A 25540-nucleotide genomic window follows, 5' to 3' on the forward strand; every position below is an offset into this window, starting at 1 on the left:
AGTTAGTTTCAAAATATTCAGTTTGATTTAAAATGACCCTTCATTTGCTTCACGAGGCTTTCAATCTAATCTTGAGGCCAGTTGTGGAATTTGTCTTTAAAAGACACTTGGGTGTAGGACCTACTTTTCATTAAAATAACCTTGTATGGGAATTTTGAATGCGCCATTGAGTTCGATATGCCAAATTTGGTGTGGTAGCATATCTTATTTTTGTGCATGGGATTTTGAATGAATTTCAATCACCCTATCGGAGATTTTAAACTTGGCAAACACTGCTATTACAGCAAAGTTGCGTATATTCCTTCACTGCGATCGCGAAGAAGGCTCCGCGATCATGGAGGACCTCAGTACTTGGGCATCGCGATCGCGTGGCCCTTAGCCATGATCGCAAAGAGGATCCTTGGGCATTGACAAGTCTTGGTCATCGCTATCACGGAGGTTAACCTTGCGATCGACTAGGCTTTTTTCCTAATCGCAAAGAGGAATCTCGCCTGGTCTTTTAAATTAAGACCAGACCTCGACCAACCTTTATTTCCTATTTCAACTTGCAATTTCTCCTTTAGTTCTTGTCTAATTTTGGCGATTCAAAGCCCTGTCATTTGGTAAACTTCGTGGCTACGTAGATGACCAATCGGGGATTATCAAGAGGTCTTCATTCAAGATGAATTCCATTAAAAACATACTATCCTTTTTGGGTTTCTTGCTTAAAAGGTGATGTTGTTGCATGGTGTTGTTTGGGTTGATTTGAGCCCTGAGTTATGTTCTATTTTTAGAACATAAGTTTGGGGTAGTGTTTAGGATCTTTTTACGGTGTTAATTTTAGAATTACAAGAGTAGGTCCCCATTGGTTCATCTCTGAATTTGATAATTTTACTATTAAAACAACCGTATGTTATGATTTTATATTTGATACCTTGGCAGCATTTTGAGGCCATACAAAAGGGAAAACTCCAATTACCTAACTTGGAGCATGCGTGGTTAGCCTACCGGTAGGCTACGACTTTCCCCACCTTAGACTAAGCATGTATTAGTATTTTTATGATGATTTGGGTGAAATTGGGGGTATTTGGGTGTTGACCATGCTAAATTCCTAGAAACCATGTCTTCGGCTCTATTTTCGGGAAATTTAAGTTATAGAAGCATGCTTCCTTTGTGGCGTGTATTGTGTGTTTGGTTTATATTATTTAATAGACTTGCATATTTTTTGAGCCGTTAGACATTAGAACTTCTCCGACGTTGCTTCAGACGACTTAGCTCCCCATAGACTAATATAGCAGACTTGAGTCTGATAGTCTAAGACTTACCTAGGTAGTGACAACTTTTGGAACCATATATCCTTAAGTCCTGATTTCATTGGTCCTGTTTCACATGAATCTTGGTTCTGGAAGTATATTCATCGATTTTGGTTGGAAGTGGTTTGGGATGGAGTGATTTATTGATGGAAATCAGATTGGGGGTACTCCCCGTGATGCTGAGGTTGCCCCTGATCCTAATTCTAACAGTTCACCTCTATTCGTGGTTCAAGTCCCCAAATCACTCCTTCGAGCGCAGTTTAAGTCCTTCCCTTAGTATTATATCCTCGGTTAAATTCCCTGGCTTTACTTATCCATGGTTCAATTCCACCGCCATTTACAGTCTGGTTCACATCCATTGCTATCTTTTAGCCTTGGTTCAAGTCCATAGCTACTATCACCTCGGTTCAAGTCCTAGGTCAAATTTTTACATGGTTCACTTCCATGAATATCCTTATCCTTGATTCAAGTCCTTGGTTATTCCAAATCTTAGTTCAAGTCCCTGATCCTTTCATATTCATTTGCTTCAAGTCCATAAATCTTTCATGCTTCTAGTTCAAAACTTTAGGCTCTCGAAATGGTTTGGTTCAAGTCCGTAGGAAATTATGATACTCTTGGTATTACTCCTGATTCTTTCATTTCATTTCAACAGTCTTTGCTCCTGTCGAACTTATGGGAGTGTGTTTGGGTTGTTACTTTAGAGTTGTACATGAGCGTACCCATCGGGTTTGTGGGACCCAGTGGATATAGGTAGCTTCTCTCTTACTCTTTATGTGTGAGTACGCTCATGTACATACCTATTTGACTTCCTTGTTCTTGTATCTAGTTGTGTTTTAGATTCTTGTATTTTAGATTACATTGCTTTTCTTGCTCAATCTGCTAATGATGCCTGCTGGGTACCTATTATTTTGGTACTCAAATTACACTCTGCTTCTATTTTCGTGATGCAGGTCCGAGCACCAGCTATTAGTGTTGATCTCAAGCTAGCTGTAGTCTTGATCGGATGCAAAGGTGAGCACACAACATTTTGTATTTACCTGTCTTCCTCTGTATATATTTATGACTTGTCTTTTTCTTTTTGAGACAGTATTGTTTCTGTGGTTTACTTTTGGGAGTTGTACTCATTTTGTTTAGTATCTCTGTACATGTGACTTTCAGGTTCTGAGAGAGATCCTTTATTTTGATATATTTTTGGTTTGCTTTTGTCCATTTATTTGTGTTTTTGTGATATTATTACTGTTTTTAGTTTGAATATTGGTTTTCTAACCTTACATCCCATTACTCTCAGTTTTGGGATATGGGTTGGCTTGCCTATTGATAGGTCATAGTAGGTGATGTGTCACGTATTTATGAAACTTTCGATGCTCAAAATGGTGAATTAGTGGGCATTGCAAGCACGTTTCTGTTGATATCATGTGTATTTTGCTCATTTTGCAGAAAAACTAAGTCGCACATGAGTCTGAATTATTTTTGAGGATATGATGGTGTTTTGTTGAGGACAAAGGACCACGAGTGCCAGCACGGACTGTAGTTCCTTGCACGAGCCATGGTGGTTAGAGTGATGCTGATACATGTGAAGCTAAAAGTTCTGAGATTTTGACGAAGTGAATCTCTACAGGACCCTTCACAGGCCGTGTATTCCACTACGGGGCGTGATGAAGGCTCGTGAAGGATGGCTGATGGATGATTGAAACTTGCAAAGGAAATCACTATGGACCCTAGTCATGACCACAAGACATGGTGCTTGCCCATGAAGAAAAAAAGGCTCACATAGTGGTGGAGCTAAGTTAAACACCACAGAGCATGACCACGAGGAGTTAAGGCTTGTACGGACCATGGTGCATGGGCGTGAATTCTGTTGACGTAAGTTTTACTAGTTGGTTTAGGACTAGGTTTTATACTTCTATAAATTCTCCCCTGAAGTTGTACCGAAGAGTCAGTTACACATTTAAACTATCATGACGACCTATTAAATACCTAAACTACCTAAAAGTAAAACTATTACACAGCTGAATGCATAACACCACTCTCATAGTATGTGGTGTATTACACTCGCTGCCACATTGCACCACGTCAGTGCCACATCGACGCTACGTTAGAAATTATAATTTTTTATATTTTTTTCTTTTCTTTTCTTTGTTAAATAACTTTTCTTTTATTAACTATATTTTATACTAATTAACTCCTAATTAATTATTAACTGTCCATCCGATTTTTTATATTTTTTCCTTTTCTTTTCTTTATTAATTAACTTTTCTTCTATTAATTATATTTTATACTAATTAGCTCCTAATTAATTAGTAACCACCCATTCGATTTTTTATATTTCTTTTATTTTCTTTATTAATTAACTTTTCTTTTATTAACTATATTTTATACTAATAAAATTCTAATTAATTATTAACTACCCATCAATTATTAACCACCCATCTGATTTTTTATATTTCTTTTCTTTTCTTTTCTTTATTAATTATCTTTTGTTTATACTAATTAACTCCTAATTAATTATTAACTACTATCCTATTTTTTATATTTTTTCTTTTCTTTTATTTATTAATTAACTTTATTTTATACAAATTAACTCCAAATTAATTATTAACCACCCATCTCCCCCCCCCCCCCCCAAAAAAAAAACCCAATCGTCTTTTCCATCAAAATAGAGAGAAACATTATTCTTCTTCTTAATGGATTTTGAAAGGAAAAAATCAAGATTCAAAATGGAAAGTAAATAGAGGTGGGTGTAAAGAAGAAGTGGGTAGGTGGTTTTGAAGAAGAAAGGACGTGGGGGTGGAGTGATTTTATTTTTAATTTTTTTTACTTTAATGGATTTTGAAAGAAAACAAATCAAGATTCAAAATGGGAGTAAATGGAGATGGATGTGAAGAAGAAGATGGTAGGTGGGTGTGAAGAAGAAAGAATGTAGGGGTGGGGTGATTTTTTATTTTTATTTTTTTTTACTTTACAAAATCTGACGCCTTGTTTCTTTTTTTGGCCACGTCAGTTTTAGGGGGGGTAATAGTTTCACTTTTAGGTAGTTTAGGTGTGTAATAGGTCGCCATGATAGTTTAAGTGTGTGACTGACTTTTCGGTACAACTGTAGGGGGGAATTTATGCCTTTTCCCTTTATTTTTAAGGTTACATCTTTTATTCTAAGTTTCGAGTATTTTTTGAACATTGTGAAGCATATTGTTTTGGATACTTTTCAAGATTCAAACTTAATTAAACCCTTGGTTTGTTCTTGATCCGTCATTCATCTTGAAATTCGAGGTTTACTTTTCTATAAACATAAGTCTTATTTTATGAATTCAACACTAATTCTTGATTCATCTCTTATGATTATGAGTAGCTAAACCCCATAACTAGGGTTGTGGGAACCATGACACAATAATGAAGTAGGCAAACACATAGGTGATTTTCGGAAAGTGTTTAGCATGATATTCTTTTCCTTGGCGCTGTTGCCGGGGAATACGGTTTTGAAATATTCTATTAGTATTTATTTTGGTTTGTAGTCTTATTTCCTAATTTTATATTTATTTCTAGTTTTGTTTATATAGGATACGGGTTAGTGTATGCCTAGTATCGGAAGTAAGGGTGAACCACTACTCCCTTACGATCCTGAAATACAGAAAATTGATTCGAAAGATGAATGTACAAGAGCGTGAGGCGCAAAGGTTGAAAAAACTTGTGGAAGCTCAAACCATAGGCAATCGTGCTAACAATGATACTCTTGGGGACGAGGAAGGTGAGGTACCCCTCCATAATCCACCAATGCAATGAGATAGAGTGCAAAAAAGTCCTATTGATTTTTCTCTAGATGATGATGATCCCAACATGGATAGAGTTGGAGCCACTGGGCAATAGTTCTTCCTCCATTACCACTAGGTGTGAATTTCACCATTACTAGCACCATACTTCAACTTTTGAATTTGAAAGGACTATTTAAAGAATCTGATGGAGAGGAGGAACATCAACATTTGATGAACTTCATTGTTATATGCAAAACGTGTGACATCCCTAGGGTTAGTCAAACTGCAATTCGACTGTAATTATTTCCATTGTCTGTGTCTATGGAGGCAATCAAGTAGCTAGTATGACACAATCACAAATTGGAGAGAGCTAAAGGAAACCTTCCTAAAGTGATTCTTTTCACCTTCAAGGAAGCTGCAAATTAAGGATGAGATCAATGCATACAAGCAACTAGCTCATGAAGCATTGCATGACTCATGGTTGAGATTCAGTCAGTAGCTGAAACAGTGCCCAAATTATAATCTCACAGATGAGCATTTGATGGAGATATTATATAGATCGTGCAACTTTGTGACCAAGCCAGTAGTTGATCAAGCTTGTAGTGGATCGTTCATGTCTTATACTTTTATGGAAGTGTAAGAAATCTTGAATCATATTCAAAGACTAGCAGAACTTAGTACACCAAAGATTTTGAAGTTGGAGGTCTGGGCTACACTTTTGTTATGTCAGCTGCGCAAAATATGAAGGAAGAGGAGCTTGATCAAGATATTGCTCACATCAAAACCTATGTGGATTTACTGACTAAGCGCTTACTATCCGTAGGTGCTGAGAAGGTTAATATAGTTGGAGGGCTAACAGGTATGATGATCTAGAGATAGGTTTTGATGAGGAAGCTAAGTATTTAAAAAACCAGTGTCATGACCCGAACTAGGGCCAAGCTACGACACGGCGTTTGGGATGTGAGGGACCCTAACCAAGCCATTTTAGCATACAGCGCATACATAAGGTAAAGAAATATAGTAAAATAAGTGGAAGTAAAAGCTTAAGGGAATGGGTCTAAGGGATAGAAAACTCGATATATGTCCAACGGACTACATCACATGGCATCTAAACATGCCTCTAGTTTAAGCTTTTGATGGGGGCCTAGGATAATCTCCTAGCTCACCCGAAATAATAGAAATAAGTCATTGAAACAATTGTGAAATAAATTAATGTCCTCGATGATATGAGGACTCACTAACTTCTTTGAGAAAACTAGGCAACTCTAGCCACAAAAAGGATGGTCGTGAGTGTCGTCCGTTCCTACATTATGAGACAATGCAAGCAAAATATGTGTTAGTATATAGAAGATACTAAGTATGTGAAATATGCATGAACAAGTAAAGGAGCATGAAAAATATGCCATAAGATGCATGACCAATCATAATGAACATATATAAGGCTTAAGAGCATTTGAAAACATATGAAAACTCATGGTCAAAGGATATCATAAAACTTCATCATAAAAATTCATAGCTTAAGTTTCAACTTGTGTAGGATAACAACTTTAACCAACATCTAAGACCATGCGAGATATAACATGAAATCCGATGGAAGGCTTATCAAGAAGGGAGAGGCTACCTTGCCAGGGTATACTCTCTCATAATACTCAACTCAACTGAATTGTGCTATATGTGGATCTACTATCTAGGACATAAAGGCAATCCTACACGGGCCATATAGTTTGGGACTTTAGGTTGCTACTAACATTCCTTTAGATAACTAAATGCGTTACCGGATCGAACCCCACATAGAATCCCTCTCGGTGCGTAGTCAATATCTCAACGGAAACTCATAAAACATGATCATAACATAATAAAGAAATATAGTAAATACCTATCATTCCATCTTTAAAAACATACTAGGTGTAGCTGTCATGACCCAAAATGGGTCATGAGTGGCACCCACACTTAACCTCCTAGGTGAAAGAAGCAATGATACAAACCCCAACTAATAAATATAACAATAACGCGGAAGCTCAAATAAATATGTTTTCCCCAAAACCTGAAAGTCATCACATAAAGGACATCTAAATTCTAAAATTAAGTCTCGAATTATCAAACACCAAATAAATAAATAGCATAACATATCCGAAAACTAAGGACACCATGCCATGACAAGAGATTCCATCGCCAGCTAGAAGGATAGCTCACCCTAAAATCTTATGAACTGGAGACTAACTAGAGCTGAGGTCGAGTCAAAGTCGGTGGAACACTCGCTGCACCCCACAAAATAAAACAAGAAAAGATACAAGTAGGGGTCAGTACAGGACAACATGTACTGAGTAGGTATCATCAGCCGACTCAAAATAGGAATCAATATACAATAAGTAATAGCGGAAAATCAACCGTAGCACTTAACAGGTGGCAACCAACAAGATCAAGATCAAGTGACAACACAATGAATAATTTCATAACCAATCAATAATATTAAGATCACACATGAGGACTCAAGCCTCCATATCACACTCTTTTAGAAAATGAGTTATTTGAGATTGGGTAGTATTAAGTTATTTTAATTTGTTTTTGTTTAATATTACCGTGCCGGAACGTGACACCCGATCCAAATATACCGTGTCAGAATGTGACACCCGATCCAAATATACCATGTTAGAATGTGACACCCGATCCAAATATACCATGTTGGAATGTGACACTCGATCCAAATATACCGTGTCGGAATGTGACACCCGATCCAAATATAATTAATTTATCATTCTTCATGATTACATTCTACTTCATTAACAATATTTCATCAAGCCTTCTTTATTCAAGGTACCATTTTTGATAGGGCAAGTTCAAGATTATGGATTTTATGGCCTCGGGATTTTAGACCAATCACAAGAACATATCAACCATCCAAACCACAACAATTAAATGCATAGTAAACTTCACACATTACTCAATGAATAACAATCACTATTAAGAGTCTATATATGATATAGAATAAAAACCATAACCTACCTCAACCGAAGTAAAGCAAGCTAATCCACCAATGTCTTTTCTTTCTTCAATGCCTCAGACCAATTTCAATCTATCAAATATATAATATTTATAAGTAAACTAATCCGTAAACACCAATATTATATATATATTAACCTAGACCCAATAACTCACCCAATTCTATAAACATGTTCCTAATCTTGATGGCACTTAATATGTAAACTCCCATATTTTCTGAATTTTAAAACTAGGATTAAACCTCAATTAAATTAAATAATCACTTTAAAACTTGAGCCTTTTGTAATGCTTCCGAATGATCAAAATCTGTTCAAATACATAATCTTCATCAGAATACGAATTCAATGACACCCATATTGCTATATTTATTTTTGAATAAAAAATTGGGTCAAAAAGTCATCCAAGTCATTGAAGTCAAATCTGAAATTTTCTTTCCGATTATGTTCGCTCATGATAAAATAAACTCACATGTCAAATTTCAGCTAAAACGGATCGTTATTCGACCCCCAAATCAAAATTTTATGTGAAGAACCCTAGGGTCATATTTTCTTATTTCAGCGTTATTTCTCCACCAATATACCCTAAAAATATGTTCATAATCACATAAAAGTTTAATGGAAAGGATGAGAATAATTACCTTGACGCTTTGGAATGAAAATTCCTATTTTTCTCTTCTCCTTTATTTTTTTTTCCCCTTTCTTTTCTTTCTTCCTCCGTATTTTTTTCCCCAGCTTCTGCTTCTGTTCGTCTTCGCTGTTCGCTTCTTCTTTTCTTTTTTTTTCTTTTTTTATTCTCAAACTAATTATGTATAAAAATTTATAAACCCTATCCTTTTCCTTTAATAATTGGTATAGAGTATTAATTAAATTAATACTTTAACCCACTAATTATTTTCCCCTCAACTAAATAACCATAATTATCAAAAATTCCAAAATACCAAATTAAAAATTTACGGGATGAGTCTTTTATGAACTAAAAATTCCTAATACTCAAAATGACCTAATGGGTCGTTACAGTAGCTCATTAGCTTTAATGATTCATAGGAATCCATAACTTCATTGAGAATTGTACTTATCACTATCTTTAACATGAGTGTGTGAGAATTGGACTTATCACACCATAATAAATTTCTTTGATCATAAGTTGATCATGATCATAACTTCATTATTAAAATCATAATCTCAAATTTAAAAACATGAAAACTTTCCTTGAAAATCATTGAACTCATAATCAACTCATGAAAATCATCTTTGAACCTTAAAATCATAATTGAGATATCTTTATGCATGGGCATCCATAATTCAACTTAAAAAATCATGCAATTCATGTAGAAACATGCTTAGAATAATCATTGATAACAATTCAAAATGAAATTGAAACAACCAATGTAATTTATCAAAACTAGGGTTAATACATCATTGAAAATTGAGGAAAAACTTGGAGAAAACTTTGGGACTCCTTGGGTGAAAGGAACCAAAGGATCAATAACCACATACTATGATTGAGATTACTTAAAATTTAAGAAGAAACCCTGAAGAAATCTAAAACTTAGCTTGAAGATTAGAGAGAAACCTTGGGAGAATTGAGTTCCTTGCCTTGTAGAATTTTAGAAGAATGATTTAGAATGAGGGAAATTTCAAAGGATTGGGTAGATATAGGCTTGAAGTTAGCCATAATTGTGTTTAGGTTCATTGAAATGAACTTGAAAAATGTGAAAAATACCGCTCATTAAAACATTGGATTCAGACCAATGAATCGACTCTATGAGTCATAGAAGTGATGACGAGTCATCAAAGATGACTCGTGTTGTAGGTTTGAGAAAAGGGCTGGATTCCAAGTCCTGGAGTTTTCAAATGAGTCATTTTTATGACTCATCTTCATGATGAAGAATCTTCATTTGTACTGATCCTGCAGGTTCCAAAACCTACAACTATAAGGGTCTCTGAACTTTGGAACGACTCGTAACAATTTCAACAAATCATCCTGTCAAGTCGTAGACTCAACCTTAAGGAACTTATGAAACATGGGCCTTTGAAGTTGGGTTACGAGTCCATGTTATGACTCCTCAAATTATCTACGAGTGTAGTGTTGGATTGTAAGACATCTTATGAGCTTTGGTCCTGATCAACCGTCAGAGTCCCTCTATGACTCATCTCTACGAGTCATAGAAACCTATATGAGTCTTAAGGTGAGTAATAATATTAAGTCCAATCCATTTTTTGAAGATTTGTCTTTGGTCTCCAATGTTCCGACTTCTAGGGTTTTACAACCAGGGGTTTTTCGGAATTATGATTCTTAAAATCAAGGTCGGAACTTTCATAAGGATGGCTCTTATGATAGAACGAGTAACCACGACCAAGGAAACATGTAAGGAACATATACCTTCAAGAATGAATGTAACAGAATGAATGCAATGGTGAGTATGTGCCCCAGGGAACAGAGATCGAGCAACAACTAGCTCTAGAAACTTAAAGTTGGAAGACATAGTGGCATAAGTCCTGAAAAAGGTAGAGTCAACTGATGCAGGTTTCAAATACTTTAAGGTAGATATGTCCAACATGGGTCAACTGGTTGATTCACGCTCTACTACTATAAAACAGTTAGAGCACCAGATGGGTCAGTTATTTGCGATATTTAATCAAAGAAATAATGGCACACTTCCTAGTGACACTGCACAATACCCAAAGAAAGATGGAAAATGCATGGCAATGACAACTAGAAGTGATAATATAATTCAGGTACAATCACCTGCAAGCAGTGAGCAATATAAGGATATTGCATCCGACGTCGACGAGTAGGAAAAAACTTGGGTGACATGAGGCAGTGTTAGTTGATGATGATGAGATTGCGATAGAATCACAGATGACAAAAAAGGCAAAAGGTAAACAACAATGCGAATTAGAGGTAATACAACCATTGCCACCAATTCGCAAACCACCTTCTCCATTTCCTTACAGGTTGAAAAAAGAAGGCTGAAGATGGGAAATTCTTGAAATTCATTGCCATGCTGAAAGAGCTGCCCATGAATATTCCATTGGTAGAAGCATTGGAACAAAGGTCGGGTTATGAAAAGTTCATGAAATACCTGGTTACTACGAAGAGGATAGTCATCTTCGAGCTCGCTGACAACCTACACCATTGTAGCGCTATTACTACAAGGTCGTTGGTTTTAAAAAAAGAGGATCCAATTGCATTTACTATCCTATACACTGTTGGTGCATGCAATTTTGTCAGGGCTCTATGCAACTTAGGAGCAAGTATCAACTTGGTGCCACTTAGGATCTACAGACAGTTAGACTTGGGAGCCCCCAAACCAACTATAATAAGATTGTTGATGGCTGATAGATTAGTGACAAAACCCATGGGGATACTATGTGATATTCTTGTGAGAGTTGACATATTTTTATTCCCTGTAGATTTTTTCATCTTGGACTGCAAGGTGGACTTTGAAGTCCCCATAATCCTGGGAAGACCATTTTTGGCCACGGGCAGAGCATTAGTGGACATGGAGAGCAGCGAGATCACCTTCAGGATTAATAATGAGGAAGTTAAATTCAATGTGTGTAAAGCCATAAATCAGCCTAGAGACATGACTGTGATGTTCGTGATTGAAATAACTGAGGAAGTAGTGATCGAGGCATCTATTGAGGAAAGGTTTACTGTCAAGACATTTGTTGTTGTGATCATGAACTTTGAGGGTGATTAAATAGAGGAGTTTGATGAGAATGTGAATGCTTGCCTATTGGAGGGTCAAAGTAGGTGCCATCATGACTTGAGGATTCTGGTCGTGACACATTCGTCTATAATTCTCTTCTAATTGAACTTTAATATATGTTATAAATTTTTATTTTAAGTTTAATTTATTTTTATGGTCTACAGATTACTGAAGGCTATTGGAATACTATATTTTCATTCGTGTCTAATTCTCTTCTAATTAAATATTAATATGTGCATAATACATTTTTAGTTCAAGTTTAATTCAGTTTTTGTGGTCTAAAGATCACTAAAGGCTTTTTCAATACCTACATTTTTATTCATGTCTAATTTTCTTCTAATTCAACTTTAATGAGTCTATAATACATTCTTTTGTTCAAGTTTAATTTATTTTTGTGGCTTATAGATCACTGAATGCTATTTCAATACCTACATTTTTTATTCGTGTCGAATTCACCTCTAATTGAACTAAAATTTGTGATACATTTTTAGTTCTAGTTTAATTCATTTTTGGGGTCTATAGATCACTAAAGACTTTTTCATTGGGTACGCTTTTCAATCATGTCTAATTCTCTTCTAATTCAACTTTAATATATGTGTAATATATTTTTATTTCAGGTTTAATTCATTTTTGAGGTCTGCATATCACTAAAGGTTTTTATATAAGCTATATTTTTGATTCGTGTCTAATTCTCTTCTAATTCAAATTTAATATGTGTGTAATACAATTTTAATACATTGTTTATTATATTTTGTTTTATTCATTTGTAAAAATAATATGTAGGAGAAAAACATGACTAATCTGGCTGTGCGGCTTTACTTCAATGGTCGATAGGATTCTAGCAACAAGCATATTAATTACATGGCAGATGGCGTGTTGATAAATACCGATTCAATATTTTCTAATCTCATTTTTGTGATTGCTGCTCAATTGTCAATAGATACATCAACAAGTAAAGTTGAAATCAAATATAAGATTTATGAAACGTCTCCACCAATTTAAATTCATTAAGATAAGGGGGTAAAAGTGTATGTTAAAATCCAAAAGGAACATAGAGATATGGAAAAATACTCATTATGTATCACAACAACTGAATCAGTCAACTTGGAGAGTTCAGCATAATTCCACTAGTATGTTCAGACATTTCAGAAGATATGAGGATTACACAAAATCATACTTTTCTAATACATATAGTGGTATCAGTGATGCAGTAGGGTTAGTTGAATTTGGATCACGTGAGGAAGTGTATGAGATAGAAGAAATACAACCAAGCATCATTACTAACCCCAATCAATCTTTATTTGAGAAAGATCAATTTTACTAGAATAATTATGTCCTTGCCAGTGCACTAGAAAGACATTCCATTCTTAAAACACTTCTAATTCAAGACATTGAGATCAAGCTCAACATGGTAAAACTCAAATTCAAGTTAGTTCACATTATTGTTAATAATGTTTTTGACAAATATTCAATACAATGCCTAAGAGAAAATTGTAGTTGGAGTTTACACGCTTCAAGTGTGAATAAATCTCAAATGTTTACTATTAAAGATTTTCAAACCGAACACACATGCTTGTTCCTACATAATTCATTATTGGAAAGACAAGTAATCACGATAGTTGTTGGGAGTATTATTGTTGGCAAATGTATTGATTCAGATGCCATCTACACACTAAAAGATATACAAAATGACATGCTACAGGAATATGGTGTGCAACTCACATATATGTAATCTTGGAGAGCTAAATAAAAAGCTCTTGAATTAGTCTGGAGTGATCCATCTCAATTATATGCAAATTTGCCAAGTTACTTTCACATACTAGAGGCACCTACCTTGATTCTCATATAATATTGTACAAATCAGAGGATACCCATTTCCTATATGCATTTGTAGCTCTATTTACATCAAAAGGATGGAAGTATTGTAGACCAATTGTATTTATTGATGGAACTTTTCTAAAAGGAGCATAAAAAGGGACAATGCTAACATCTATTACCTTAGATGCAGCATGTGAGACCAATACTAGTGCTTCTATAAATAAAATTATAATTTATATTAAAAGTTTGCACTATGTATTAAAAGTGTATTATTGTAACACCCCTCAAAATTTTTCCTTAAGATTCGGACCCTTGTTGTATTCGGGTAGGGTCGAACTCGAGTATTGTAGAGCATTTGCAGGAGTTAAGACGAGTCCTTGAGAAATAGAGAAGTGCTAGAGGTGATGTGGGGTCACGAAGGACCCCTAAGACCAAGCTAAGTCCAAAAGATTCGTCGTGGCTAAGTTTTAGGATGAGTTCATATGAGGGGTCGACTTCTAACGATCCTATCTTTTGAAAGACAACAATCTGGGTGGCCCACGACCCATCAAATTAAAGGTTGCCGAGTCTTTTTTCCAACGCCACTGAGAGTGTAATTTTTGGAGTTCGGAGTCAAAAGATATGACGATCCTAAGATGAACTAGCATAGTAGAGATTTTCAGGCCTGGGTGGCAATTGCTGGAAAACTGGGCTTGGCGCCGCAGTGGCGCGATGCGCCACTATCGCGCTAGAAACATTCCTCAGTTGTTTGGGCTCTGGCACGGTGCGCCACTAAAAGGTGTGCAGGGTTTTTCAAGACAATTTCCAGAACCAAGAAAATATTGGCCTTGGCGCTGTAAGGGCGCGACACGCCACTATCGCGCCAAGAATGTGCCTCAGTAGTTTGGTCCTTGGCACGGCGCGCCACTACAAGATGTGCAGGTTTTAGGCATAATCATCCTAGCGATGTAATGGCGCGATGCGCCACTATCGCGCCAGGTGCATTTTTGCCTATTTTTTAGAACTTTTGAGAGGGGGCAATTTGGGAATTCCCCCAAATTATATATGTATCAGCCTTAGCACATTTTGGAATCATTTTCAATCCCTCACTCTCTATCTAAGAATCTCTAAGAGTTCCTCTCTCTCTCTCTCTCTTCTTCTTCTTCTCCATTTCCAACAAGGAGAGTTCCAAGAGCTTCAAGATTTGAGTTCCCCATTGAAGACCCAACATCAAGGTTTTCTTCAAGTCTTCACTAAGGTATGTAAGTCTATCCAAAACATGTGTTGAGTCCACCTATGTGCCCTACCCTTGCTTTGAGGTTAGATGTCCATGAAAATAGAGTTTCTTGGTATGGTTTAGGTTTGAATGAGTTTTGTCCCCTATTTATTTGATGCTATATGTGTTGATGTTGTTGAGCTAAAAAGTTCCTAAAACCTTCATGTTAGTATGAGTTGATGGAGATGACCTGTTATTATGTTTTTTTTTTATCTTTTTAGACATGTGATTATGTTACTTAAGTCAATTTCCTTAAATGTGTTATTCTACTTGTGTTGTTGAGCTAAAGTCATAGAGTTGTGATGAGTCTTGAGGAGATATAATAAATGCTTACCTAAATGAGGCTTGATTGAGTTAATTGGAGGATAGAATTGACGAGTGGACGAGGTCCTAAATGGAACTTGCCATTATGACTTAATTGAGTTGAAATGAGAATAGAGTTGATGAGTTGGCAATGTCCCACATGAAACTAGCCGTGAGGGCTTGTTTGAGATGATTGGAGGGAGTCTTATGAGCATAGAGTCATGGGAGGAGTATCGAGCACCGAGGCAGGCGAGAGTATAGTCTGTACTCGAACCCCAGGAACTACGCCACCAACGTAGGTAGGGATGGAATCGTTAAAGTCAGATGCTTCCCATGGGATCAAACCGTTAAAGTTGAATGTTTCCCATTTATTTGTCCTGAAATGATAAGACTTGACTAATCGATGGTATCCATGATTAGGGAGGCATTCATGCCCTGGCAAGGTATGGACGGACGTGGCAATAACATCTGATTATTGTACTATCACCGGCTCATAGGTGATGGTTGTCGGATAAGAGAAACTCCCATTTAGATCTTGATAGTGCTACGAGTCAATTGAGTTGAGTGGCTTATGAGTTAGTCCCGTCTAAACTATTCTTGTTAGACTTAGGACACTTGAGTGAGTTGTCATGTATGTATGAGTTGAGACCCTGAGTTGATGTTGATGTTTCCTTGATGTTTGTTTCATCCGGCCATTTTACATCCTCGTACATTCCATGTACTGACGCCATTTAGCCTGCATCGTTTCATGATGCAGAGACAGGTACTAGAGATCATCAACTGGTGCTCCGTTGAAGATCTACATACACTCCCAGCTTGTTGGTGAGTCATCCTAGTTTCCGGAGGATGTTGAACTTTATTGTATAGTTTTGTTGTAGTTTCCTTTACATTGATTTCTTGGTAGCCATGGGCTTGTCATTGGCACCTCCTAGACTTTGATAGAGGCTTCATAGACTAGAGTGTGGGGAGGTTGAACTGTTATTTTGAGGAGTCTTATTATACTTATTTTGTTGAGTTAAACATGTTTGGCCTTCGGCCCCCATATTGTAAATAGCATGTTATAATTGAGCCTTCCTTTGAGCGTATATGACTGAATGATGGAATTATTGAGTTAGGTGGTTCGCTTGATAGTTAGAAATGGCTTTCAAGTGCCGGTCATGTCTAGGGTACCCTCCCGGGGCATGACAAATATGGTATGAGTTCAAGTGTCCTAGGGAGTCTATGAAGCCATGTCTAATAGAGTCTTGTTTATGGGTGTGTTGTGCACCACACTTATAAGCATGAGGCTATAGGACATTAGGAATTGTTTCCCCTCTTTCATACTCTGAATTCATGCGATGGAGTTAAACTCTATGAAACTTCCCTTCTAATTCGTGCGTTTATACGTTACAGATAATGCCTCCAAAACGTACTGCTAGCCAGAGGAATGTCAATAATGTAGAGATGCCCCAGTCTGAGGTATGCCCGGAAAGGGCTAGAGGCTGACCTGCGAGGTGTGCGAAGGCGCCCCCAGTGCCTGCTACTCCATCTGCACCCACATCAGAGGCAGAATTTAGAGGGGCGATTGCAATGCTCACTCAATTAATGGTTGCTCGAAAGGGTAACTAGAGTTCGCCGACTCTTAGATCTAGTTCCCAAGAGTCGTCTGCTGCCGCCAGAATTCGAGACTTTCTTAGAATGAATCCGCTGGCATTCACGGGTTCTAAGGTTGATGAAGACCCTCAAAACTTTATTGACGAGATATGGAAAATTCTGAAAGCTATGCATGCTACGGAAATTGAGGGTGTTGAGTTGGTGTCTTATCAACTCAAGGATGTGGCAAACATTTGGTATAACCAATGGGATCAAGGTAGAGGTGAGGATGCTGAACCTGCTATGTGGGATGAATTTGAGGGAGCCTTTCTTGACCACTTCTTTCCTCGAGAGTTGAGGGAAGCAAAAGTGGAGGAATTTGTGAATCTGAGACAGGAGGGTATGATTATTAAGGAGTATGGTCTGAAGTTCATCCAGCTGTCCAGGTATACTCCAGAAATGATCCCAGATATGAGGTCAAAGATGAGGAAGTTCGTCTCCAGATTAGGGAGGCATGTGAAGAAAGAGTGTAAAGCAGCATTGTTGATCTCGGATATGGATATTTCCAGATTAATGGTGTATGCTCAATAGGTAGAGGATGAGAAAAGAAGAGACGGAGAAGATCACCTGAGCAAGAAGGTAAATTTAGCGGGCCATGAGAGTGAACAGAGGCAAAACAAGGGCAATAGGTCCTTCTTCCAGAAGAGGCCTTCCAATTATGCCTCATCTACCGCCAGTGCTTCTATGCTGCAGAACAGGTATGATCGGCAGGGACAGAGTCGCCAGAACCTCAGACCCCAGGATTCTCAATCCCAGGCCAGCGTAAGTCAAGGCTCAAGAGGGAAGCCACCATACGACAAGTGTGGTAAGCTCCACTTAGGAGAATGCAGAGCAGGAAGGGTTGGTTGTTATAAATGCAGCCAAATGGACCATTTTCAGAGGGAGTGCATGACAGAGGGAAATAGAGTCCAGTATTATGCCACCGCACCACCGTCTAGGGGTAACCAGAGGGGCACTACTTCAGGTACGAGTGGAAGTACAAACCGCTTATATGCCATGGGTAGTCGCCAAGATTAAGAGAACTCTCCAAATATCGTGACGGGTATGATTCGAGTCTCTTCTCTTGATTGTTATGTGTTGATGGATACGGGTACCACCCTATCTTTTGTGACTCCTTATATGGCTAGTAAATTCGATAAAGTTCCTGAATATCTTCTTGAGCCTTTTAGTGTAACCACTCCTGTGGGTGATTCTATCTTAGCTGAGACAGTCTATAGAGATTGTACTGTGTCAATTCATCAAAGGGATACCTTGACTAACTTGGTTGAGTTGGACATGGTTGATTTCGATGTGATCCTTGGTATGGACTGGCTTTATGTCTGTTATGCCTCCATTGATTGTAGGACTCGAATTGTTAAGTTCACATTCTCAAATGAAGCTGCCATAGAGTGGAAGGGTAGTCCGATTATGCCTAAGGGTAAGTTTATTTCTTACCTTAGGTCTAGGAAGCTAATCTCAAAAGGGTGTATCTATCACCTTGTCCGAGTGAAAGATGGCAATGTTGAGTCTCTATCTCTCGAGTCAGTCCTGATTGTCAATGAGTTTCCCGATGTCTTTCCTGAGGATCTGCCTAGAGTCCCTCCTGATAGGGAGATCGACTTCGGGATTGATGTTCTTCCTGACACCCAGCCTATCTCAATCCCTCCATATAAAATGGCTCCAGCCGAGTTGAAGGAGTTGAAAGAACAATTGAAGGACTTGTTAGATAAGGGATTCATTAGGCCGAGTGTCTCACCATGGGGTGCTCCGGTCCTATTCGTGCGAAAGAAGGATGGGTCCCTTAGAATGTGTATTGACTACAGGCAGCTGAATAAGGTCACCGTAAAGAACAAATACCCTCTCCCCAGAATAGATGACTTATTCGATCAACTTCAGGGTGCCACTTGCTTCTCAAAGATAGACCTGAGATTTGGCTACCATCAGTTGAAGGTGAGGGAGTGTGATATTCCAAAGATAGCATTTCGGACCCGTTATGGCCATTTTGAATTTTTGGTCATGTCCTTCGGGTTGACTAATACCCCCACAGCTTTCATGGATCTCATGAACCGAGTGTTTAAACCATATCTTGATATATTTGTGATTGTATTCATAGATGATATTCTGGTCTACTCCAAGAATAAAGAGGAGCACGCCTATCATCTTAGAGTCATTTTACAAACCTTGAGAGACTAGGTATTGTATGCAAAGTTCTCTAAATGTGAATTTTGGCTTGCATCAGTGGCCTTCTTAGGCCACATTGTATCTGGAGGCGGTATTCAAGTTGACGCCTAGAAGATTGAAGCTATGAAGAATTGGCCCAGCACCACATCCCCGATAGAGATAAGAAGCTTCTTGGGTATGGCTGTTATCGAAGGTTTGTAGAGGGATTCTCATCCATATCATCACCATTGACTAATCTGACTCAAAAGAAGGCTAAGTTCCAATGGTCCGATGCTTGTGAGGAGAGTTTCCAGAAATTAAAGACCAAGCTAACCACTGCTCCTGTCCTGACCTTGCCCGATGGAACAGAGGGCTTTGTGGTCTATTGTGATGCATCCAAAATTGGTTTGGATTGTGTTTTGATGTAAAGGGGGAATGTGATAGCCTATTCTTCGAGACAGCTTAAGGTTCATGAGAGGAATTATCCAACTCATGACTTTGAGCTGGCGGCTGTAGTATTCGCGCTTAAAATCTGGCACCACTACTTATGTGGAGTGCATGTTGACATATTCACCGATCACAAGAGCTTACAATATGTCTTCAGCCAGAAGGAACTTAATCTGAGGTAAAGGAGATGGCTTGAGCTACTCAAGGACTACGACATGAGCACCCTCTACCATCCAGGTAAAGCTAATGTTATTGCTGATGCTCTTAGCAGGTTGTCTATGGGTAGCACTGCCCATGTGGATGAGGGAAGGAGGGAATTGGCGAAGGAGGTACATCGATTAGCCCGATTGGGAGTTCGACTCGAAGAGAACAATGAAGGTGGAGTAAACGTTTGAGATGGGGCTACGTCCTCACTTGTAGCAGAGGTAAAGGAGAAAAAAGATCAGGATCCCATCCTCCTCTGGTTGAAAGAAGTTGTTCACAAATAAGGGGTGATGGTTTTCATCAAAGGGGGAGATGGTGTGTTGAGGTACCAAAGTAGATTGTGTGTACCTGATGTCGATAATGTTCGAGAGAGGATTATGGCCGAAGCGCATAGTTCCAGATACTCTATTCATCCAGGCTCCACAAAAATATATCATGACTTAAGGGAAATCTATTGGTGGAGTGGGATGAAGAGGGATATTGCGGAATTTGTTTCCAAGTGCCCGATTTGCCAACAAGTGAAGGTTGAGCATCAAAGGCCATATGGTTTATCCCAAAACATAGAAATTCCAGAATGGAAGTGGGAGATGATCAAAATGTACTTTATTACAGGCTTGCCGAGGTCTTGAAAGCAACACAATTCCATTTGGGTGATTGTGGATAGAATGACAAAATTAGCTCACTTCTTGGCGGTTAAGACTACTGACACCGCAGAAGATTATGCAAAGTTGTACATAGAGGAGATCGTCAGATTGCATTGGGTACCTTTGTCTATCATCTCAGACAAAGGAGCCTAATTCACTTCCCAATTTTGGAAATCCTTTCAGAAGGGATTAGGTTCGAAGGTGAACTTGAGTACAGCTTTCCATCCCCAAACAGATGGACAAGCAAAGCGCACCATCCAGACATTGGAAGATATGTTGAGGGCATGTGTGCTTGACTTCAAGGGAAATTGGGATGATCACTTACCTCTCATAGAGTTTGCATATAACAATAGCTATCATGCAAGCATCCAAATGGCTCCTTATGAAGCTTTGTATGGGAGGAGGTGTAGATCGCCCATTGGGTGGTTTGAAGTTAGTGAGATTGAGTTGATTGGGCCTGACTTTGTTCACCAAGCCATGGAGAAGGTGAGAGTTATCCAAGATAGGCTAAAGACAGCCTAAAGCCACTAAAAATCTTACACCAATGTGAGGAGAAGAGACTTGGAGTTTGAGGTGAGTGATTGGGTGTATTTGAAAGTGTCACCCATGAAGGGTGTCATGAGGTTTGGAAGGAAAGGGAAGCTTAGTCCTCGATATATTGGTCCTTACCAGATTTCGAGGTGGATTAGGAGTGTTGCCTATGAGTTGGAGTTACCTTCAGAGCTAGCCTCTATTCATTTGGTGTTCCACGTTTCGATGTTGAAGAAGTGCTTGGGCGATCCCTCGTTGGTAGTCCCCATTGATAGAGTTGGAATTAAGGATAGCTTGTCTTATGAAGAGGTTCCGGTCTAAATTCTTGATCGCCAAATTCGCAAGTTGAGGAACAAAGAGGTCGCCTCAGTCAAAGTCCTGTGGAGGAACCAATTTGTTGAGGAAGCCACATTGGAAGCGGAGGAAGCCATGAAATCAAAATATCCACATCTATTCATGCCTACTGACGAGAATGTTGAAGGTAATGCCCATTTCCTTGACTTGAATTCATTTGTGCATTTTGAGTTTTGATTGATAATTGTTTAAGAATTTAATTGATTGAATGACTAAATTCTTGATTGTGATTTGCGCCCCGAGTCCATTCTTGGTTACTCGTCATTCGAGGACGAATGATCCCAAGAGGGAGATAATGTAACACCCCTCAAAATTTTTCCCTAAGATTCGGACCTTTCTTGTATTCGAGTAGGGTCGAACTCGAGTATTGTGGAGCATTTGCAGGAGTTAAAACGAGTCCTTGAGAAATTAAGAAGTGCTAGAGGTGATGTGGGGTCACGAAGGACCCTTAGGACCAAGCTAAGTCTAAAAGATTTGTCATAGCTAAGTTTTAGGATGAGTTCATATGAGGGGTCGACTTCTAACGATTCTATCTTTTGAAAGACGACAATCTGGGTGGCCCATGACCCATCAAATTAAAGGTCGCCGAGTCTTCTTTTCAACGCCATCGAGAATGTAATATTTGGAGTTCAGAGTCAAAAGATATGACGATCCTAAGATGAACTAGCATAGTAGAGATTTTCAGGCCTGGGTGGCAATTGCTGGAAAACTGGGCTTGGCGCCGCAGTGGCGCGATGCGCCACTATCGCGCCAGAAACATGCCTTAGTATTTTGGGCTCTGGCACGACGCACCACTAAAAGGTGTGCAGGGTTTTTCAAGCCAATTTCCAAAATCCAAAAAATATTGGCCTTGGCGCTGTAAAGGCGCGACGCGCCACTATCGCGCCAAGAATGTGGCTCAGTAGTTTGGTCCTTAGTGCGGCGCGCTACTACGAGATGTGCAGGTTTTAGGCATAATTAACCTGGCGCTGCAATGGCACGACGCGCCACTATCGCGTCAGGTGCATTTTTACCTATTTTTCAGAACTTTTGAGAAGGGGCAATTTGGAAATTCCCCCAAATTATATATGTATCAGCCTTAGCACATTTTGGGATCATTTTCAATCCCTCACTCTCTCTCTAAAAAGCCCTAGGAGTTTCTTTCTCTCTCTCTCTCTCTCTTCTTCTTCTTCTCCATTTCCAACAGGGAGAGTTCCAAGAGCTTCAAGATTTGAGTTCCCCATTGAAGACCCAACATCAAGGTTTTCTTCAAGTCTTCACTAAGGTATGTAAGGCTATCCAAAACATGGGTTGAGTCCACCCATGTGCCCTACCCTTGCTTTGAGGTTAGATGTCCATGAAAATGGAGTTTCTTGGTATGGTTTAGGTTTGAATGAGTTTTGTCCCCTATTTATTTGATGCTATATGTGTTGATTTTGTTGAGCTAAGAAGTTCCTAAAACCTTCATGTTAGTATGAGTTGATGGAGATGACCTATTATTATGTTTTGTTGATCTCTTTAGCCATGTGATTATGTTGCTTAAGTCAATTTCCTTAAATATGTTATTCTACTTATGTTGTTGAGCTAAAGTCATAGAGTTGTGATGAGTCTTGAGGAGATATCATAAATGCTTACCTAAATGAGGCTTGATTGAGTTAATTGGAGGATAGAATTGACGAGTGGACGAGGTCCTAAATGGAACTTGCCATTATGACTTAATTGAGTTGAAATGAGAATAGAGTTGATGAGTTGGCAATGTCCTACATGAAACTAGCCGTGAGGGCTTGTTTGAGATGATTGGAGGGAGTCTTATGAGCATAGAGTCATGGGAGGAGTATCGAGCACCGAGGTGGGCGAGAGTATAGTCCATACTCGAACCCCAAGAACTATGCCACCAACGTAGGTAGGGATGGAACCGTTAAAGTCGGATGCTTCCCATGGGATCGAACTGTTAAAGTTGGATGTTTCCCATTTATTTGTCCTGAAATGATAGGACTTGACTAATCGATGGTATCCATGATTAGGGAGGCATTCATGCCCTGGCAAGGTATGGACGGACGTGGCAACAACATCTGATTGTTGTACTATCACCGGCTCATAGGTGATGGTTGTCGAATAAGAGAAACTCCTATTTATTTCTTGATAGTGCTCCGAGTCAATTGAGTTGAGTGGCTTATGAGTTAGTCCCGTCTAAACTATTCTTGTTAGACTTAGGACACTTGAGTGAGTTGTCATGTATGTATTAGTTGAGACCCTGAGTTGATATTGATGTTTCCTTGATGTTTGTTTCATCCGGACATTTTACATACTCGTACATTCCATGTACTGACGCCATTTGGCCTGCATCATTTCATGATGTAGAGACAGGTACTAGAGATCATCAACCGGCACTCCATTGAAGATCCACATACACTCCCAGCTAGTTGGTGAGTCCTCCTAGTTTCCGGAGGATGTTGAACTTTATTGTATAGTTTTGTTGTAGTTTCCTTTACATTGATTTCTTGGTAGCCATGGGCTTGTCATTGGCACCTCCTAGACTTTGATAGAGGCTTCATAGACTAGAGTGTGGGGAGGTTGAACTGTTATTTTGAGGAGTCCTATTATACTTATTGAGTTAAACATGTTTGGCCTTTGGCCCCCATATTGTAAATAGCATGTTATAATTGAGCCTTTTTTTGAGCGTATATGATTGAATGATGGAATGATTGAGTTAGGTGGTTCGCTTGACGGTCAGAAATGGCTTTCAAGTGCCGGTCACGTCTAGGGTACCCTCCTGGGGCGTGACAATTATACCTAAAACAAAAATGCATTTAAAATATATTAAATATTATAAATGATGGAGAGAGTATACTACTTCTTCCTTATGCCATTGTTGATTTAAAAAATGATGCATCTTAGAGGTAGTTTTTTGAGCAATTCAGAAATGCATTTGGTCGAAGATTAGAGATGTGTACCATTTCAGATATGAATGCAAGTATTCTTAAGGGAACTTCAATAGTCTATGATAAAGTACCTCATTTCGCATGTATATGGAAATTATTGCAAAAAATAATTAAAAACTTCAGAAAGAGTCAACAAAAGGTAAACCATGATAGAGTTTAATCAACATATGACAATTGTTGAGAAGATAGATAAAACGATTAAAGAATACTTGCTGAACATTGGATAAAATAAATGGTCGCGTATGCATGCTCAAGTAAATAGGACTTGGATGATGACATTCAATATTGCAGAATCAATCAGTTCAAGAACAAGGCATGTCAAATTTCTTTTAGTCTTGCACCATCTAGAATTCATGAGACAACTTGTTCAGAAATGGAATAACAATAACAAATCAAAGGCAACATTAGGCTTTCACCTTAAAAAAAGTATGAAAAAATTCTACATCGTAAAAAAACTTTATCGGAGAAATTAAGAGTATGGTGTCTGTAATTTTTTATTTGCTAATGTCTCTCTTGCTTTTATATATATATATATATATATATATATTTTCCTAGGTTAGGAAGACAAATGAATATGTGTATATAATACTTGATGGTATTACACAATTTATGGTATGTCTTCAACAACGTTCATGCACATGTGGGAGATTTCAATTGGATGAGCTGCCATGTCCACATGCTTTTGCTATTTTACCAATAAAACACACTGGTTATAAAAAATATTGCTCCGATTACTACACAGGAGGAAAATTATTGCCGATATACCAGTTTCACTTGAATCCCCTCCCAAATAAAAGTACCCGAAATATACCAACACACATTCTTGAAGAGGTTGTACTTCCACCACTTGAAAAGAGACCTCCAGAGAGGCCAAAAAATAAAAGACACACACAATTGAGAGAAGATGGATTAAAAAATCAAAAATAACATGCCGCAATTGTGTACAACAAGATCACAATAGGAAGACTTGCAAGAATGTTAGTCCTTTAGATAAAGAATAAAGAATGACATTTAAAATAAAGAATAAAGTCTGTTTGTTTTAGGTCATTAGTTTTCTACAAGAATTTGAATCATTTCGTTGTTTCTAGTTCATTTTTAATACATGTCTAGTATTACGTATGACTTGCATGCTATTATTTACATTCATTTTTATTACACATTAATTCACTTTTAGCTTAAGTTTAATTCATTTTTATGGTATATAGATCACTGAAGGTTTTTTCATTAGCTACATTTTTCATTCGTATCTAATGCTCTTCTAATTCAACTTTTATGTGTGTGTAATATATTTTTATTTCAAGTTTACTTCATTTTTGTGGTCTACAAATTACTGAAGGATTTTTCATTAGTTACAGTTTTAATTTGTGTCTAATTCTCTTCTAATTCAATTTTAATATGTATGTAATATATTTTTAATTCAAGTTTAATTTATTTTTGAGGTCTATAGACCACCGAAGGCTTTTTCAATAGTTACATTTTTCATTCGTATCTAATTCTCTTCTAATTTAACTTTAATGAGTATATAATATATTTTAGTTC

Source organism: Solanum dulcamara, chromosome 4 (genome assembly GCF_947179165.1).
Source record: "Solanum dulcamara chromosome 4, daSolDulc1.2, whole genome shotgun sequence".
In the NCBI taxonomy this organism is placed as follows: domain Eukaryota; kingdom Viridiplantae; phylum Streptophyta; class Magnoliopsida; order Solanales; family Solanaceae; genus Solanum; species Solanum dulcamara.